Source organism: Arachis duranensis, chromosome 3 (genome assembly GCF_000817695.3).
Source record: "Arachis duranensis cultivar V14167 chromosome 3, aradu.V14167.gnm2.J7QH, whole genome shotgun sequence".
NCBI classification, from domain to species: Eukaryota; Viridiplantae; Streptophyta; class Magnoliopsida; order Fabales; family Fabaceae; genus Arachis; species Arachis duranensis.
Genome location: NC_029774.3, coordinates 69,962,715 through 69,984,028, shown reverse-complemented (window position 1 = coordinate 69,984,028; position 21,314 = coordinate 69,962,715). Strand labels below are relative to the sequence as shown.

The following is a 21,314-nucleotide window of genomic DNA, read 5'->3' as shown; positions in this document are numbered from 1 at the left end:
TGAATGATTCAACGTATACATGTACTTTCAAGGTATACATGTACTTTTAACCCAAATGATTGCTTATATCTCAAGAAAGTGCATAAAACCTAATGAAATCAAAAGAAAAAGGCTAGTGAAACTAGCTTAAGATGCCTTGGCATCATGCGCATGCACAAAAGAGAAAAACCAAGGGGATGCGAAGGCACAGGGTGTGCTACCGCTCTTGGCAGGAAGGTTGTCAAGACGTGTGCATACGCACAGGGCTGTGCGTACGCACAGAAGACTCCTTTTTTTTAAATAGGGTAAAAGGACATGTGTGGGTATGCACAGGTGTTGTGTATACGCACAAGAGAAAAAAAATTTGGGGTCCGCGTGCACAACTTGCGCGAATGCTCCCAAAAGAATGGATGCTGGTGAGTGTGAGTATGCACAGGTCTGTGCGTACGCACAGATGTCAAAATCTGGGGAAAGTGTGCATAGCCATAGGTGTGTGTATACGCACACTGCCCAGTTTCTACAAAATTTTTAATACCTCTATGGCACCAACATGACTCCCAAAACAGTTTTTTTTCAAGCCCCAAAACATTTTAAACCCAAAAACATGTTATTCTACTAAGATTACCTAATAAACACCAAAATGTAACTAAATTAAACCTAGAAGTCAATCAAACTAAGCTAATCAAAGAGACAAAATTCAATAAGCAAAAGATAAAAGAAGAGAAAGGTTGGAAGGATATTACCATGGTGGGGTGTCTCCCACCTAGCACTTTGGTTTTAAGTCCTCAAGTTGGAGTTTTGAGTGAAGCTTGTGTCATGGTGGCTTATGCTTCCATTCATCCTTGAGTCACCACCCATGTTTGCTCTTCAAAGCTCCTCCGGTATCCCAAACGGAGTACATTAAGCTCTCAAACAACCTCAAGCAAGCAATTGAGACCCAAAATTGTTGGTTGTAGAATTGTATGCTCGGATCCCACACCTAGGTTTCCCTATCATCCTCTTGTTGATTCCTGCTCTTGCACTTAGATGAACAACCTCCCTAAGCACCTTTGAAGCACCAAATTGAATGTTGGACTCTCTAATTGAACCTTGCACCATTTATACCTTGAATTCTTTTGGCAACTAATAACCAATCATTCACCATGTAACACTCCAAGAAGCACCTTAAGTTGGTGATCCGTTTCCAAGAGAGCATATTGGTATGGGCCAATGAAGCACATTGAAGATATTATTACCCACTTTAATTGCCCTTGGGTTGGAGTTACTCTCTTGGACTCTTGCATGAATGCCTCCACTTCTTGGATGATCACCTCTTCCTCACCACCCTTTTCAAGCTCTTCTCTATCTCCCTCAAACTCAAGAGGAGATGGTTCCTCAAGATCATTGAGGGGGTTGACCAAGGTGAACAAAAAATCATTGATGATGCAATCCACTTCTTGATCAAACTCCCTCAATTCTCTATTTACCTCTTCCGGTTCACTAGTTCTACTTTCCTCCTCTTTTTACAATTCTTATCTTAGCTCTTCTTCTTTCCCTTGAGACTCCATGTTCTCCTTCTTTCTACACTCCTTCGTTGCTCTACTACATTCCTCAAGGGGAATTTCTTGATTGCTTAAATGTAGTGAGGCTAAGCGGTTCACCGCTTCGGCTATAGTAGCTATGAACTCCCCTTGTTTCTTTCGGAATTCTCCTTGCTCTTAGAGAAAAACTTGAAGATCTTGTTGTTCTTGGGGCAAGGGGTGGAGAACTTCATATTGAGGTGAAGATGGTTCAATGGTTGGGAGAAAGGTTATATAGTTGGAAGGTGTGTCATGTGGGTGAGGGTATTGAGGTAGTGTATAAGGAGGTGATGGTTCATATGGTTGGTAGTAAGGTGTATAGACATTTTGATTCCATGGAGGTAGAGGGTGTGGAGCTTGAAGGTTTGGATGAGTGTTGCTTATACGCAAATGGTTCTTCCCTAAATTGATTCTCCCACTCCATGATGCAATCCCAACTTGAATTCATCATACACTACAAAAATACTCAACACCAAGCTCCAAGCAACAAGGGTGATAACTCGTAGAGAAAGCAAAAAATAAAAGCAAAAGACATAAGTAAACAAGAAAAATAAACATCTAAATATTAGCAAAAACAACCAAACAACCAAAAAGTAAGCTATTTATAATATTAACATATTCACAACAACCAAAAACATAACACCAATTGCATCTGCAGCAACGGCGCCAAAAACTTGATGTGAGGGAATTGCACCGGTTCGGAAATTAGATAAAATAGTTCCGTTGTGAGTATAGTCCAAACTAGAAATTAAATCCCAAACATCAAAGTTTAATATTTTCAAATACAAAACATAAACTGAGAACAATGAAACCTCGGGTCGGTCTCCCTTGGAATGCAATTGAAAGGTTACGCTTTCGATTGTGAGAAAAAGGGGTTTTGAAATCAAGGAACAAAAGATTAAAAGAACTAAGAAATGAAAGAACTAAGAAAATATCCAATTTGAAATTAATGTAAATAAAAAGGGAATAAGGTTAAAACTAGTGAAAATGCTATAAATGCATAAAGATCCTTGACTTGGGAATGAGGATCCAAGGAATGCTGATACGTGCTTCAAATGTTCGAGATATGAAGAGTTCAAGTATTATTTAGAAGATATTAGTTTACATATTTAGAATATTTTAATTTGACTTGATGTATGTTGATTTTGTTTATTTAATTACTAGTTTGGGTCTTATGTTTATGGGTTTTAGGGTTTTTCTTTGTTTTAACCTAATAACATGTTATAAATACCTCATAAATTAGGATAGTCGTAGTATAGAATTTTTAGAGGTTTCAAAACCCCTTTTTGGTTTCGTGATAAAATCATGGTGTGGACAAATGAGGTTGAGGAGTCCCTCTCTTATTGCATCGGGGAATTGGATAGAAGGTTGAGGAGTCCCTTTGATTCAATTTCCAAATATTGGCATTGACAAGTCAGGTTAAGGAGTCTCTTTCTTGTTGCGTCAAGAAATTGGGTAGAAAGTAGAGTGATTCTCTTTGTACTCAATTTTAACCTATCTTTTTTATTTCTATTTCTATTTCAATGTATATTTTTTATTCAATTTCAATTCTTGTCTTGTTTATCCTTTTATGAAGAGTTCAAGTATTATTTAGAAGTTATTAGTTTACATATTTAGAATATTTTAATTTAATTTGATGTATGTTGATTTTGTTTATTTAATTACTAGTTTGGGTCTCATGTTGATGGGTTTTAGGCTTTTTCTTTGTTTTAAAATAATAAAATGTAATAGATACCTCATAAATTAGTATAGTCATAGTATAGAATTTTTAGAGGTTTCAAAACCACTTTTTGGTTTCGTGATGAAACCATGGTGTGGACAATTGAGGTTGAGGAGTCCCTCCCTTGTTGCATCGGGGAATTGGATAGAATGTTGAGGAGTCCCTTTGATTCAATTTCTAAATATTAGCATTGACAGGTTAGGTTGAGGAGTCCCTTTCTTGTTCCGTCAAGAAATTGGGTAGAAAGTAGAGTGATTCTCTTTGTACTCAATTTTAATCTCTTTTTTATTTCTATTTCAATTTCAATGTATATTTTTTATTCAATTTCAATTCTTGTCTTGTTTATCCTTTTATGAAGAGTTCAAGTATTATTTAGAAGATATTAGTTTACATATTTAGAATATTTTAATTTAATTTGATGTATCTTGATTTTGTTTATTTAATTACTAGTTTGGGTCTTATGTTTATGGGTTTTAGGATTTTTCTTTCTTTTAACCTAATAACATGTTATAAATACCTCATAAATTAGGATAGTCATAGTATAGAATTTTTAGAGGTTTCAAAATCCCTTTTTGGTTTCGTGATAAAACCATGGTGTGGACAATTGAGGTTGAGGAGTCCCTTTCTTATTGCATCGGGGAATTGGATAGAAGGTTGAGGAGTCCCTTTGATTCAATTTCCAAATATTGGCATTGACAAGTTAGGTTAAGGAGTCCCTTTCTTGTTGCGTCAAGAAATTGGGTAGAAAGTAGAGTGATTCTCTTTGTACTCAATTTTAATCTATCTTTTTTATTTTTATTTCAATTTCAATGTATATTTTTTATTCAATTTCAATTCTTGTCTTGTTTATCCTTTTATGAAGAGTTCAAGTATTATTTAGAAGATATTAGTTTACATATTTAGAATATTTTAATTTATTTTGATGTATGTTGATTTGTTTATTTAAATACTAGTTTGTGTCTTATGTTTATGGGTTTTAGGCTTTTTCTTTGTTTTAATATAATAAAATGTAATAAATACCTCATAAATTTGTATAGTCGTAGTATAGAACTTTTAGAGGTTTCAAAACCCCTTTTTGGTTTCATGATGAAACCATGGTGAGGACAATTGAGGTTGAGGAGTCCCTCCCTTGTTGCATCGGAGAATTGGATAGAATGTTGAGGAGTCCCTTTGATTCAATTTCTAAATATTAGCATTGACAAGTTAGGTTGAGGAGTTCCTTTCTTGTTCCATCAAGAAATTGGGTAGAAAGTAGAGTGATTCTCTTTGTACTCAATTTTAATCTATCTTTTTTATTTCTATTTCAATTTCAATGTATATTTTTTATTCAATTTCAATTCTTGTCTTGTTTATCCTTTTATGAAGAGTTCAAGATTTATTTAGAAAATATTAGTTTACATATTTAGAATATTTTAATTTATTTTGATGTATGTTGATTTTGTTTATTTAATTACTAGTTTGGGTCTTATGTTTATGAGTTTTAGGGTTTTTCTTTGTTTTAACCTAATAAAATGTTATAAATACCTCATAAATTAGGATAGTCGTAGTATAGAATTTTTAGTTGTTTCAAAACCCCTTTTTGGTTTCGTGATGAAACCATGGTGTGGACAATTGAGGTTGAGGAGTCCCTCTCTTGTTGCATCGGGGAATTGGATAGAAGGTTGAGGAGTCCCTTTGATTCAATTTCCAAATTATGGCATTGACAAGTTAGATTGAGGAGTCCCTTTCTTTTTGCGTCAAGAAATTGGGTAGAAAGTAGAATGATTCTCTTTGTACTCAATTTTAATCTATCTTTTTTTATTTCTATTTCAATTTCAATGTATATTTTTTATTCAATTTCAATTCTTGTCTTGTTTATCCTTTTATGTTCTGTATCATTTGGTATCAGAGCTCCGGTATTAGAATAATTCTTATTAATCTATATCTATTCTTCTTTTATCAATTAAAAAAAGAGTCCAATGCATGTCTTGTCTTTCTTTATGTTCTTGTGTTCTTTTTTTCCGTTTGTGTTTCATTATTGTTTTAAAAAAATCGAGATATGAAGAGTTCAAGTATTATTAGAAGATATTAGTTTGCATATTTAGAATATTTTAATTTAATTTGATGTATGTTGATTTTTTTTATTTAATTACTAGTTTGGGTCTTATGTTTATGGGTTTTAGGGTTTTTCTTTGTTTCAACCTAATAAAATGTTATAAATACCTCATAAATTAGGATAGTCGTAGTATAGAATTTTTAGAGATTTCAAAACCCCTTTTTGGTTTCGTGATGAAACCATGGTGTGGACAATTGAGGTTGAGGAGTCCCTCTCTTATTGCATCCGGGAATTGGATAGAAGGTTGAGGAGTCCCTTTGATTCAATTTCCAAATTATGGCATTGACAAGTTAGGTTGAGGAGTCCCTTTCTTGTTGCGTCAAAAAATTGGGTAGAAAGTAGAGTGATTCTCTTTGTACTCAATTTTAATCTATCTTTTTTATTTCTATTTCAATTTCAATGTATCTTTTTTATTCAATTTCAATTCATGTCTTGTTTATCCTTTTATGTTCCATATCAAATCCTATCATCTCCATAACCACAACTATAATAATTATGATGAGTCAATCTCGCTTAGTTAACCCCTAACATCGAGGAGTATGTCAAGCAAGCATAATTGACCTTAATCTATAAGTCCTAGCTAACTTACTGATGAAGAGATTCTTGTATGGTTCGGAAAATTAGCAAAACAATGTCTTCATTGGTAGTATAGTCCAAACCAACAAATAATCCTCTATCACAGTTTATTTTTCAAATCAAAATATAACCGAGATCAGGAGTACTTCAACCTTGGGTCGTTCTCCCTAAAAAGCAATTGAAAGTGTTATTCTTTCAGTTGTGGAGGCAAAAAGGGTTTTGAAATCAAGAAATGAAATATTAAAAGAACTAAGGAATCAATGAACTAAGGAATGAGCAAAATTGTGAATTAATGCAAGTAAAGAGAAACAAGATCAGAAACTAGTGAAAATCCTATAAATGCAATAAAGCCTTGACTTAGGAATGAGAGGATCTAAGGAATCCTATCATTGCCATAATCACAACTATGGTAATTATCATGAGTTAATCTCGCTTAGTCAACCCTAGCCATCAAGGAGTAAGTCAAGCAAGCATAATTGACCTTAATCCATAAGTCCTAGCTAACTTACCAAACTAGTTGATAAAAAGCTAGCGTCAATGGAAACAAGAGTCAACTAACTCCCCAAGAATCACTACTAAATGTCGGACATTATGACTCTAGTATCCTAGGAACTCAAATTCCAAGCCAAGGTGTGAAAACATATTCAAATTCTAAGGTTGGAATTTTCACAAACACGTGTGCATAAAAGTAAAACATAGAAAATTTCAAAGTGAAATGGAAAACTACAACTAACTATCAACAAAACCAAACATAAATAAGCAATCAAACATACAGGAAGAATGAAACATAAAGTTCATTGATCAAAACTTCAAGAACACTAAATTGCAAATATGAACAAAGTATCTTGAACCAAAGGAAATGAAAGTAAAAGTGCTATAATTAAAGAAATGGTTAAGAGTACTTACAAAAGATGAGCAAAATCCAAAGTTAAAGCTTGCTATAAAATGATACATGAAAACTACATAAACCCTAGGAGAGCATTCTACTCTACACTACTCCTACTCCTAATTACTATGCTAAAAAGTGTAAAATGAGGCCTTCTACTCTAATACCTTCATACGGCTTCAATCCCCCTTAATATAGCACTTCATTTTAGCCTTCCAGCCTTCTAAAATGGGCCAAGAGCCTTCAGAAATTGTGCAGCACGTGTTTCATTAATGAAATCACGTGAAGGGTCCTGTGCGTACGCACACTTTGCTGAAAATTGACCTGTGCGTACGCATAGGTGCTTGTGCACACGCACACATGGAAATTCTTTCTTGTGCGCATGCACATTTACTTGTGCATACACACACTCCGCTGTGTGTGTTTTTCTTTGTTTTCTTCATGTTTTCTCCCTTGTATATACTTTCTTCCACTTTTGGCTATCCATTCTTGCCTAATTGACATGAAATCACTCAACAAACATGTCATGGCATCAAATGGAATAAAAGTGGAATTAAATTGCTCAATTTAGGCACAAAAATGCATGTTTTCACATTTAAGTCCAAATTAGGGATCAAACACAAAGTATGCTATTTTCGTGCTTAAGTGTGAGTTTATGTGATGAAATCCATCCAAATCACGCCAAAATATATCGAAAAATATAGACTCATCAATTCTCCCACACTTAAACAATAGCATGTCCTCATGCTAAACCAACAAGGAGAATGATCAAAAAGGGGTAATCAACTTATTGAATGAAACTATCTATATGCATGCAAGTATGTATATACTATCTATACCTATATATCTATCTATAATATCTATATAAAATTGGTGAAAACAAATAATCAAATTCCCAAGCAAGTATAGACAAATAGGGCAAAGCGAGGAATTAATCCAATGCAACCAAAATCTAAAGAATTGATTCAACTTATAAAAATGAAACAACTCGCAAGAATACGTGATAAGAGGCATGGAAACATAAAATCGAGTAATTGAACCCTCACTAGGTGTGTATACACTCTCATCACTCGGTGTTTAGGATCAATTCACTCAAATCTCCTCTAATCATGCTTTCATAGATTTGCTTTTCATCTAACAATTAACAAACATTTGATGTATGTATGCAAGTATCATGAGGTCTTTAGAAGGTTGTAATGGGGTTGGGGTAAGGGTAAGATGAATATATGGCTAAGTGGACTAAAAGATTGAATCTTTGATTAGCTTAAGTATCCAACTCAACCTATATCAATCAAATCACAAAAATGCATTCTAGCCCCCTCCCCCCATTACTTCTTTTTACACACATTTATGCCTTAGTTTCTATTCAAAACACAGATTCATTTCTTATTCCAAATTTTTTTCTTTCTTTTTTTTTTCTTTAGGATTATCCCATCTTATTACTATATTTTTCTTTCATTTCATTTTTTTCTTTTGTTTTTTTCCTTTCTATTTATTTTTCTTTTTCTATGACAAATGCATACGGTTAAAGCAAATTGAAACATGAATGTGCACCCATTTTCCAAATTTTTCAATAATTACCTAAAACAAAATATTTCTTCTACCAATGCTTCCCAAAATTTCTCACACACTTAAATGACACACTCCTTAACCTAAGCTAATCAAAGATACAATTCAAGGTAATTCATGGTTTTTTACTTAGGGTTGTGATATGCTAACAATTAGAATAAAAGGGATTAAGAGGCTCAAAAGGGTTAACAAAGGTAGATGCAAGGGTAAGTCCATATGGGTGAGTGAGTTTAATTCAAAGATGGCCTCAATCATGCTAAATGCATTCAAGATATCAAACATCAGAAATAAAGAATCGAGCAAACCAAGATCACAATCATAGAAGAGATATAGCACATAGTGAACAAAAATTATGGTTATAATGTGTAACCACTCATTATAAGCCCAAAAACTCACAAGGTATTTTGTTCTTTACTCTTCTATGTTCCAAGAAGAATCATTCAAGCAAGTTTGGAAACAATTTTCAAATCAATTCAATAGAATGCCCTAAAACAAAATTCTTGAAAAATCCTTGTTGTTTCTTACAAAAATTATTTCCTATATGTATGTGTGATGTTGTGATGGATGCAATATTTTTTTCAAAATTTTCTAGTTCTTTTTCTGATTTTCAACAAGCAAAAAGTAACATGAACAATTAGGATCAAAATAAAGGTGCAAAAATGCAACATGCAATAACTAGAAAAAACTATGCATAAGCTAAGATATATATATACTAGAAGAAAATGCAATGCAATAATCAAAAGCACTCTAAATATCTACAAGAAACATAATAAAAAGAAACAAAAATAAAGTGCAAAGTGTTCGGAAAAGAAAGTTTACACCCCAAGATGGCGAATCCTCCCCCACACGTAAGTGTTGCATGGTCCTCTGTGCATGAACACAATCCGGGGAGAATGTCTCTAAGTTCCTCCACCTTCGGTTAGCGGGTATGGGGGCTTGGGTTGTGTGGAATTACCAAGTCCAAAGCATTGTCGGCATCTTCGTCCACGGTGTTCTTCTCCTCTCCTGATTCCTTGCCATTATGTCTCATCTTCAAAAAGAATAAATAAAGTATAATTAAGAATCATCAGGCAAGTAGCAGAAAAAGGTAAAGGAGCAATAGATGAGCATCAATTAAGGACAAACAAACTTAGGCAACCACAACAAGAGTGAATTGAGTTTAGGAATTATTGGATATTGAAGTTGTGCAAGTGAAAGATCAAAATTGATATAAAATAGCACAACAAACAACAACCAATGCAATGATGAAAAGAAACTACATATTCATCCTTAAGAATAAGACAATAATCACATGGAAAGGTGCTTGCTACAAAAAGTGACAAGTTTTGATAAAAATCAAGTCAAGTTAACTCAAACAAATGCAAAGCATTAACAAGGAGCAAATACCTTGTGATGTGATTATATTGACTTAAAAATCATGATGAACCAGAAATTTCATTCAATTCACTAAATTCAATATGTACTTGTTAAAAATTTCACCAAAAGAAGTCAAATGTCACTTTTCAAATCAATTTGGTGCTAGCAACTCAAAGCATTAAACTAGTACATTATTGAAAACCCAATCCAAGATATTTTCATAATCATTCAAAAGTGCACAATTCTTGATTAGAATGCCAAACAAGGATATAGTCTAACAAATATGGTTGTGACAACAAATTCATTAAACAAAAAGTTCATCTAGGCATTATGTCAAACACATGGAGTGCAGTGCACATATTCATCCAATCCAAGCAAAAATTCAAGCATGAACAACCCATAAGTCAAAAATTGAACACTTGCAATGCAACAAACAAAAAAATGATTAAGATAACTTAAACTAAATAACCAAAATTAATTAAAAAATATAAAAATTAAGCAAGCAACTAAATATAATCAAGAAGGTTAAAACAAAAAAAATTAAAAAGATGAGGGATAGAAAAGAGAGGGATAGGCAACAGTGGCACGTGTGTTAGCCGCTGCGAGGCTCACGACGATGGAACTTCGCTGGAGAAGAGAAGAAAGAGAGTAGAAAGAAAGAAAGAGGAAAAAAGAAGAAAGAAGGAGAAAAGAGAAGTGAGAGAGAAAGAGAGAGAGAGAGAGAGAGAGAGAGAGAGAGAGAGAGAGAGGGTCTGGATAGGGAGGTAGAAGAAGAAAGATGGAAAGAAGAAAGGGGCTAAGGAGTGGCGTAATAGGGCAGCTTTCAATTTACTACCCAGGATGCGCTCGTGCGTACGCACAGGTATGTGTGCGTACGTGATGGGTGAAAATTTGATTCCAACACTAAAACACATCGGCAAGTGTACCGGATCACATCAAGTAGTAATAACTCACTTAGATTGAGGTCGATCCCACAGGGATTGATGGATCAAGCAACTTTAGTGGGTGATTAGTTTACTCAAGCTAACATTGGTGAATTGGGTGAAATTGAGCAATAGAAAGTAAATTGCAGTGAAATTTAAATTGTAGAAAGTAAATTGGACAAAAACTTAAAGAACAAGAAATGTAAGAGCAAGAAAAGTAAAATTGTATCAGATCTAACTTACAGGGAAATAAATTGACAGAATCTTAAAGAACAAGAAATGTAAATTTCAGCAGATATAAAGGGAATTTGGGTGCAGGGAATTTAAAAAAGCAATATATCAAGACTTTGAGCAATTGCAGAAGATGTAAATGTACAGAAAAGTAAATTTAGACCAAAGAAAGCTCAAATGTAAAGTTGCAAAAAGTAAATTAGCAAAGAGGCAAAGAATTTAAATTGTAGAGAAACCAAACTCAGCTCAAGCAAAATGTAAAAGTGCAGAAAAGAAATTGCAGAAGAGAATTGTAGAGATGGAAAGTGCAAAAGTGAAATTGAATTCAAGATTGAAATGTAGACAGTGCAGAGAAGAAAAAGTGTTTCAAGAGAGCCTTCTACTCTAATTTTACTCCTACTGCTCCCTATTGGAGCCAACCTCCCTAATAAAATGAAACTGATGCCTTTTTATAGGCTTTACAAAATGAAAATGAAATTGAAATTGAAAACAAATTATAAATTAAATGAAATTCCTAATCTAGCTTGTTCTTGTGCCTTTGAGTGATGATGTGGGCTTTGCTTGCTTTGGATTTGAAGAGAGATGGGTCCGGTTGGCCTTGGTTTAATTGGTTTGGAGCATAGGTCAAGATTGCTTGGTTCAAGTTGGTTGGAGGAATGGGGACCTTCTAGGAGAGCGCTCAGTTAAAAGAGAGAGCGCAACACTCCCCTTGCCTTGGGCCTTCAATTTTTTGCGTGCCTTGTGTAGCACTCAGTTGAATCAGCTCACGCAGCGCCCTTGCTTTGAGTGGAGGCTCCCAATTCGAGCCCTCTTGAATGCATTTGTGGCCAATTTCCTTGGCCCAAGTAGAGTAGCACTCAGTGAAGAGAAATAGCGCAGCGCCCTTTTGCTTTGAGTGTGGGACTCCACTTCGAATCCTGGTGAATGCATTTGTGCCCAATTTCCTTGGCCCAAGTAGAGTAGCGCTCAGTTGAGGAAATTAAGGCAGCACCCTTTGTTTGTGGAAGGCCCCTTTTGCTTTCCTTATGTCTCCCCCTTCGAGCCTCGGTGAATGCATATGTGTCCTTTTTCTTGCTAAGCCTTGTAGCGCTTTTTTTATGCCTCATGTGTAAGGTTCGAACCATGGTGAAGCCATTTTGGCTAATTTCCTTACCAAAGCCTTGTGTTGCTCCTTCCTTGTTAGCACAAGGTTCGAACCTTGGCTCCACCTTTCCTTGACATTGCCTTGCTTTTTTTTCATGAGGAGCCCAATAAAGTTAACAAAGCTAACTGAGCGCTATTGATTTTGCCTTGTTCTCTTTGCTTCCTTGGGCGCTCAGTTAACTCTCTCAACGCAGCGCTATGCTTGTTGTGCCTTGGTGCTTCCACTAGCGCTCAAATAGAGAGCACAGCGCTCAATTAGTGAGCACTGGTCCCTTGCTTCCTTGATGCGTGATGCTTTTGTGCCTTGGGTCATGCTTTCCAAAGCGTGGCCTAAGTTCCAAAGCGTGCTCCACTTCAAAGTGTGTCCCAAAATTCTTTTTTTTCTCCTTTTTAGCTTATTTTGTGCTCTTTTTGCTTCTTTTTCCACTTATTTCCTACAAAATTTATAAAATCAAAAGATCAAGGAAATATACCATTTAAACATAAAAGAATGCAATATTTAAGCACTAATTATCAATTTCTTGTATGAAAAAGCATAGAAAAATATGACATGATGAGATGTCATCACAACACCAAACTTAAACCTTGCTTGTCCCCAAGAAAGAAAAGAATCATGCAATAGAGATTGATAATCCAAGGTATGAAGAATAGCAACTCAAGGTTCATGGTTGGCTAGTTTTCTATGCATGCCGCAATCACAAAAAGACTTATAAATGATTGATGCTTCTATCTAGCTCATTTTATGAAATATTTTCCTTATATTTCTTCCTTGAAACAAGCTTTTCATTTTCTTATTAGCTTCTCCTTTTGGGTGCTTTGCCCCATGAGTTGATAACAAAACTACGACTCTAACTGCTTTGTTTTCAAGTATTACCACCTGATACATAAGTAGCACAAGCATTTAATTAGAGAACTTCTTTAAGCTCACTTGTTTCTTTTCTTTACTCTCTAATCATTGATACTCAGAGCCTTAAGCTTTGAGGGAGTGCATTTGCACTTTGAGCCTAACCTTGACTCTAAGTGTTTTGTTTTCAAGCTTTTTGCTTGATACATAAACACCACAAGCACTTAACAATTGAATTGTCATTGGTACTCAGAGCCTTCAGCTTTCTCATTCTTTCCCTTTTTCTTTTCTTGTCTTAACTTGTAATTGCTTCTTCAAGGTTTTCATGATTTCAAAAGATTCCACAAAATGTCCCGGATAAAAAATTCAATTAAATCAAATCTAATGCAATTGAGCAACAATTAATCATGCTAGCCTTCCAATACTTGTATGCACATGTGATGACTTACATCATCTACCCTTTTTCTTGCATAAAAAGGACCATAAAAGAGGCATAATCTCATTTGATCATTGCAATTCATGCCTTAATTGATGAATATCATAGTACATTGCTTTAAAATGAGTTTGTGCTGGATTTCAGGTGGAGAAGACATCAAAAATGGGAAATAAAACAACAAAACAAGTGGGGGCGTGTGAAGCAGGCGTGCCACTTGGAACAAACACTACAAAAATGTATTGGCATGGAACGCCAGAAGTTGGGCATGGCACACTGGTACAACATTCCAAAGAGCAAAAATGAAGACCATCAAAGGGGTGTGGCATGCCAGAAGTAGGGCGTGGCACGCCAATTCGTTGCTAAAAGAACCATCAATATGGCGTGCTACTTTGTGTTGAAGGCATGGCACGCCAGCCCCAAAGTTCACTTAGGCGTGCCACTTGAAGACCAAGGCATGGCACGCCAAGCTTATGAGACCCACAAGTGAATGGGCGTGCCACTTGAGTAACAAGGCATGGCACGCTAGTGAAAAATGAGACAATGCAAAAGCTAGGCGTGCCACTTGGTATCGAAGGTGTGGCACGCCAGCACAAGAAGTCCCACAAAGGCGTGCACTTGAGTGATGAGGCGTGGCACGCCAGCACCTGAGGAGGCCAAATAAAGCTGGGCGTGCCACTTGGTATCGAAGGCGTGGCACGCCAGCTCAATCATCTCACTTTGGCGTGCCACTTGAACATCCAGGCATGGCACGCCAACCTCTGGGACCATGGCAAATAAAAGGTGTGACACGCTAGTCTCATGGCATGGCACGCTGGTAGTGTTTTCCAGAGGAGGAATTAAAGGGCCAGTGAACTCAGGCGTGCCGCTTGTGAGATGAGACGTGGCACGCCAGCAAGAAGATGAAGCAAATGAAGGGCATGACACGCCAGTCTCATGGCGTGGCACGCTTGTAGTATATTCCAGAGAGGAAGAAGAGGAGCCAATGAACTCAGGTGTGCCACTTGGATGACGAGGCGTGGCACACCGGCAAGCGGGTGAAGCTTTGGTGCCCGAAATTGTGATCATCAACATTGCCGCCAAAAATTTAGTAGCACTCTCAAACGTGAATCACACTTAGCCACAACTCTGCACAACTAACCAGCAAGTGCACTGGGTCCTCTAAGTAATACCTTACATGAGAGTAAGGGTCGATCCCACGGAGATTGTTGGTATGAATCAAGGTATGGTTACCTTGTAAATCTCAGTCAGGCGGATAATAAATATTATGGAGTTTTAGAATAGTAAATAAAGCAGGAAATAAAGATAGAGTTACTCATGTAATTCAATGGTGGAAATTTCAGATAAGTGTATGGAGATGCTTGTCCTTGATGGATCTCTTCTTTCCTATTGCCTTCCTTCAATCCTTCTTATTCCTTTCCATGGCAAGCTGTATGTAGGGCATCACTGTTGTCAATGGCTACGTCCTATCCTCTCAGTGAAAATGGTCCAAATGCTCTGTCACAGCACGGCTAATCATCTATCGGTTCTCGATCATGTTGGAATAGAATCCCTTGATTCTTTTGCGTTTGTCATCACGCCCAATAATCACGAGTTTGAAGCTCGTCACAGTCATTCAATTCCGGAATCCTACTCGGAATACCACAGACAAGGTTAGACTTTACGGATTCTCATGAATGCCGCCATCAATTCTAGCTTATACCACGAAGATTCTGATTAAGGAATCCAAGAGATATGCGCCCGGTCTAAGGTAGAACAGAAGTGGTTGTCAGTCACGTGTTCATAAGTGAGAATGATGATGAGTGTCACGAATCATCACATTCATCATCTTGAAGTGCAACGAATATCTTAGAATAAGAACTAGAGGAATTGAATAGAAAATAGTAGTAGTTGCATTGAAACTTGAGGTACAGCAGAGCTCCACACCCTTAATCTATGGTGTGTAGAAACTCCACCGTGGAAAATACATAAGTGATGAAGGTTCAGGCATGGCCAAATGGCCAGCCCCCAAACGTGATCAAAAGATCGAAAAATACAATCCAAAGATGTATCGTGGTCAAAAGACCCCAAATACAATAGTAAAATGTCCTATTTATACTAGACTAGCTACTAGGGTTTACAGAAGTAAGTAATTGATGCAGAAATCCACTTCCGGGGCCCACTTGGTGTGTGTTTGGGCTGAGCTTGAGCTTTACACGAGCTGAGGCTTCTTTTGGAGTTGAACGCCAAGTTGTAACGTGTTTTTGGCGTTCAACTCTGGTTCGTGACGTGTTTCTGGCGTTTGACTCTAGAATGCAGCATGGAACTGACGTTGAGCGCCAGTTTACGTCATCTAGTCTCGAATAAAGTGTAGAGTATTATATATTGCTGGAAAGCTCTGGATGTCTACTTTCCAACACCGTTGAGATCTCGCCATTCGGAGTTTTTTAGCTCCAGAAAATTCATTTCAAGTGAAGGGAGGTCAGAATCCAACAGCATTAGCAGTACTTTGTCAGCCTTTTATCAGAGTTTTGCTCAGGTCCCTCAATTTCAGCCAGAAATTACCTGAAATCATAGAAAAACACACAAACTCATAGTAAAGTTTAGAAATGTGAATTTAGCATAAAAACTAATGAAAACATCCCTAAAAGTAGCTAGATCCTACTAAAAACTACCTAAAAACAATGACAAAAAGCGTATAAATTATCCGCTCATCACAACACCAAACTTAAATTGTTGCTTGTCCCCAAGCAACTGAAAATAAATTATGATAAAAATAAGAAAATATACTATAAATCCTAAAATATCAATGAATATTAAATCTAATTAGATGAGTGGGACTTGTAGCTTTTTGCCTCTGAACAGTTTTGGTATCTCACTTTTTCCCTTGAAGTTTATAATGATTGGCATCTCTAGGGACTTAGAATTTCAGATAGTGTTATTGATTCTCCTAGTTAAGTTGATTCATAAACACAGCTACTTTTATGAGTCTTGGCCGTGGCCCTAAGCATTTTGTTTTACAGTATTACCACCGGATACATAAATGCCACAGACACATGACTGGGTGAACCTTTTCAGATTGTGACTCAGCTTTGCTAAAGTCCCCAGTTAGAGGTGTCCAGAGCTCTTAAGCACACTCTTTTTGCTATGGATCATGACTTTAACCACTCAGTCTTAAGCTTTTCACTTGGACCTGCATGCCACAAGCACATGGTTAGGGACAGCTTGATTTAGCCGCTTAGGCCTGGATTTTATTTCCTTGGGCCCTCCTATCCATTGATGCTCAAAGCCTTGGATCCTTTTTACCCTTGCCTTTTGGTTTTAAGGGCTATTGGCTTTTTCTGCTTGCTTTTTCTTTTTCTTTCTAATAATTTTTTTTCGCAAGCTTTTGCTATTCACTGCTTTTTCTTGCTTCAAGAATCAATTTCATGATTTTTCATATTATCAATAGCATTTCTCTTTGTTCATCATTGTTTCAAGAGCCAACAATTTTAACATTCATAAACAACAAGATAAAAAATATGCACTGTTCAAGCAATCATTCAGAAAACAAAAAGTATTGTCACCACATCAATATAATTAAACTAAATTCAAGTATAATTTCGAAATTCATGTACTTCTTGTTCTTTTGAATTAGAAACATTTTTCACTTAAGAGAGGTGAAGAATTCATGGAATTATTTATAGCCTTAAGACATAGCTACTACATACTAATGATCATGAAGTAGAGACACAAAACATAAACATACATATAGCATAGAAAATGAAAAACAGAAAAAATGAGAACAAGGAATGAATCCACCTTAGTGATGGTGGCGCTTTCTTCTTGAAGAACCAATGATGTCCTTGAGTTCTTCTATGTCTCTTCCTTTCCTTTGTTGCTCCTCCCTCATTGTTCTTTGATCTTCTCTAATTTCATGGAGAATGATGGAGTGCTCTTGATGTTCCACCCTTAATTGATCCACATTATAACTCAAATATTCTAGAGAAGTGTTGAGTTGTTCCCAATAGTTGTTGGGGGGAAAGTGCATCCCTTGAGGCATCTCCGAGATTTCTTGGTGATGAACTTCTTCATGCATCTCTTGGGATCCATGAGTGGGCTCTCTTGTTTGCTCTATCCTTTTCTTAGTGATGGGATTGTCCTCCTCAATGGGGATGTCTCCTTCTATGATGACTCCAGCTGAGTAACATAGATGGCAAATAAGATGAGGAAAAGCTAGCCTTGCCAAAGTAGAGGGCTTATCGGCTATTTTGTAGAATTCATGAGAGATAACTTCATGAACTTCTACTTCCTCTCCAATCATGATACTATGGATCATGATGACCCGATCCACAGTAACTTCAGATCGGTTGCTAGTGGGGGTGATGGAGCGTTGGATGAACTCCAACCATCCTCTAGCCACAGGCTTGAGGTCCAGTCTTCTTAGTTGAACCGGCTTGCCTTTGGAGTCTCTTTTCCATTGAGCTCCTTCTACACATATGTCCATAAGGACTTGGTCCAACCTTTGATTAAAGTTGACCCTTCGAGTGTAGGGGCATGCATCTTCTTGCATCATGGACAAGTTGAATGCCAACCTTACATTTTCTGGACTAAAATCTAAGTATTTCCCCCGAACCATTGTAAGATAGTTCTTTGGATTTGGGTTCATACTTTGATCATGGTTCCTAGTAATCCATGCATTGGCATAGAACTCTTGAACCATTAAGATTCCGATTTGTTGGATGGGGTTGGTTAGAACTTCCCAACCTCTTCTTTGGATCTCATGTCCGATCTCCGGATACTCATTTTTCTTGAGCTTGAAAGGGACCTCGGGGATCACCTTCTTCTTGGCCACAACATCATAGAAGTGGTCTTGATGGTCTTTGGAGATGAATCTTTCCATCTCCCATGACTCGGAGGTGGAAGCTTTTTCTTCCCTTTCCCTTTTCTAGAGGTTTTTCCGGCCTTAGGTGCCATCAATGGTAATGAAAAAACAAAAAGCTTATGCTTTTACCACACCGAACTTAAAATATTGCTCGCCTTGGAGCAAGAGAAGAAAGAAAAGAAGAAGAAGAAGAGAAAAGATGGAGGAGAGTAAGGGAGGTGTATTCGGCCAAGGTGTAGAAGAGGGGGTTGTGTTGTGTGAAAATTAAGGAGAATCGAGGGGTTTATACAGTGTGGGGAGAGGTAGTAGGTTTGGCCATTTAAGGTGGGTTTGGGTGGGAAAGAAATTTTGAATTTTGAAGGTAAGTGGTGTTTATGGGGAAGAGTGGATGGATGTGAGTGGTGAAAGGGGTAATTAGGAAGAGAGATTGAGGTGATTGGTGAAGGGTTTTGAGGAAGAGTGTTTATTGGAAAGAGAGGACGAATGTTGAGAAGAGGGGAGAATATGGTAGGTGGGGATCCTGTGGGGTCCACAGATCCTGAGATGATCCTGTGGGGTCCACAGATCCTGAGGTGTCAATGATTTACATCCCTTCGCCAATTAGGCATGTAAAATGCCTTTGCATGCAATTCTGGCGTTTAAACGCCGAACTGATGCATGTTCTGGGCGTTCAACGCCCATGTGTAGCATATTTCTGGCGTTGAACGCCAGTTCCATGCTTGTTTCTGGCATTCAGCGCCAGCTCTCCTCAGGGTGTATTCCTGGCGTTTGAACAGCAGGGTGTTGCTTGTTTCTAGCGTTCAACTCCAGATCCATGCTCTGTTCTAGCGTTGAACGCCAGCCAGATGCTCCTTACTGGCGTTTAAACGCCAGTAAGTCCTTCCTCCAGGGTGTGATTTTTCTTCTGCTATTTTTTATTCTGTTTTTAATTTTAATATTTTTTCGTGACTCCACATGATCATGAACCTAATAAAACATAAAAGAACAATAAAATAAAAAATAAAATTAGATAAATAAAAATTGGGTTGCCTCCCAATAAGCGCTTCTTTAATGTCAATAGCTTGACAGTGGGCTTTCATGGAGCCACACAAGTGATCAGGTCAATGTTGTAGACTTCTAACACTAAACTTAGAGTTTGGATGTGGGGATTCAACACCAAACTTAGAGTTTGGCTGTGGCCTCTCAACACCAAACTTAGAGTTTGGTTGTGGAGGCTTTGTTTGACTCTGTACTGAGAGAAGCTTTTCATGCTTCCTCTCCGTTTTTAAAGAAGAAGATCCTTGAGCCTTAAACACAAGGTAGTCCTTGTTCAATTGAAGGACTAATTCTCCTCTGTTAACATCTATCACAGCTCTACTGTGACTAGGAAAGGTCTTCCCAAGATGATGCATTCATCCTCCTCCTTTCTAGTGTCTAAGATTATGAAATCAGCAGGGATGTAAAGGCCTTCAACCTTTACTAACACGTCCTCTACTAATCCATAAGCTTGTCTTACTGACTTGTCTGCCATTTGTAATGAGAACATGGCAGGCTGTACCTCAATGATCCCCAGCTTCTCCATTACAGAGAATGGCATAAGATTTATGCCTGACCCTAGGTCACACAGAGCTTTCTCAAAGGTCATGGTGCCTATGGTATAGGGTATTAAGAATTTCCCAGGATCTTGTTTCTTTTGAGGTAAAGTTTGCTGAACCAATGTATCAAGTTCACTAATGAGCAAGGGAGGTTCACCTTCCCAAGTCTCATTACCAAATAACTTGACATTCAGCTTCATGATGGCTCCTAGATATTGAGCAACTTGCTCTCCAGTTACATCTTCATCCTCTTCAGAGGAAGAATAATCTTCAGAGCTCATGAATGGCAGAAGGAGATTTAATATAATCTCTATGGTCTCTATATGAGCCTCAGATTCCTTTGGATCCTTAATAGGGAACTCCTTCCTGCTTGAGAGACGTCCCATGAGATCTTCCTCATTGGGATTCGCGTCCTCTCCCTCCTCCATGCATTCGGCCATATTGATTATATCAATGGCCTTGCACTCTCTTTTTAGATTCTCTTCAGTATTGCTTGGGAGAGTACTAGGAGGAGTTTTAGTGATTTTCTTACTCAGCCGGCCCACTTGTGCCTCCAGATTTCTGATGGAGGACCTTGTTTCATTCATGAAACTTAAACTGGCCTTAGACAGATCAGAGACTAAATTTGCTAAGTTAGAGGTATTCTGTTCATAATTCTCTGTCTGTTGCTGAGAAGATGATGGATAAGGCTTGATATTACTGAGCCTATTTCTTCCACCATTATTAAAGCCTTGTTGAGGCTTTTGTTGATCCTTCCATGAGAAATTTGGATGATTTCTCCATGATGAATTATAGGTGTTTCCATAAGGTTTACCCATATAATTTACCTCTGCTATTGCAGGGTTCTCAGGATTATAAGCTTCTTCTTCAGAAGATGCCTCTTTAGTACTGTTGAATGCATTTTGCCATCCATTCAGACTTTGAAAAATCATGTTGACTTGCTGAGTCAACACTTTGTTCTGAGCCAATATGGCATTCAAATCATCAATTTCAAGAACTTCCTTCCTCTGAGGCGTCCCATTATTCACGGAATTCCTCTCAGAATTGTACATGAATTGGTTATTTGCAACCATGTCAATAAGTTCTTGAGCCTCTGCAGGCGTTTTTTTTAGGTGAATGGATCCACCTGCAGAATGGTCCAGTGACATCTTAGAGAACTCAGATAGACCATAATAGAATACATCTATCATGGTCCATTCTGAAAACATGTCAGAAGGACATCTTTTGGTCATCTGTTTGTATCTTTCCCAAGCTTCATAGAGGGATTCACCATCTTTTTGTTTGAATGTTTGAACATCCACTCTAAGCTTGCTCAGCTTCTGAGGAGGAAAGAAGTTAGCCAAGAAGGCCGTGACCAACTTATCCCAGAAGTCTAGGCTATCTTTAGGTTGAGAGTCCAACCATGTTCTAGCTCTGTCTCTTACAGCAAAAGGGAAAAGCATGAGCCTGTAGACTTTAGGATCTACTCCATTAGTCTTAACAGTCTCGCAGATCCGCAAGAACTCAGTTAAGAACTGGTAAGGATCTTCTGATAGAAGTCCATAAAACTTGCAGTTCTGTTGCATTAGAGCAACTAATTGAGG

The 21,314-nt window shown here is 37.2% G+C and overlaps 1 non-coding gene across 1 annotated transcript; it reads left to right on the top strand.

Annotated features, from left to right (window-relative positions):
* Nucleotides 1-20,937: 20,937 nt before the first annotated feature.
* Nucleotides 20,938-21,041, top strand: LOC127746372 (small nucleolar RNA R71). Its single transcript, XR_008007991.1, has one exon. It is a non-coding gene; the product is annotated as a small nucleolar RNA R71 (small nucleolar RNA).
* Nucleotides 21,042-21,314: the final 273 nt, after the last annotated feature.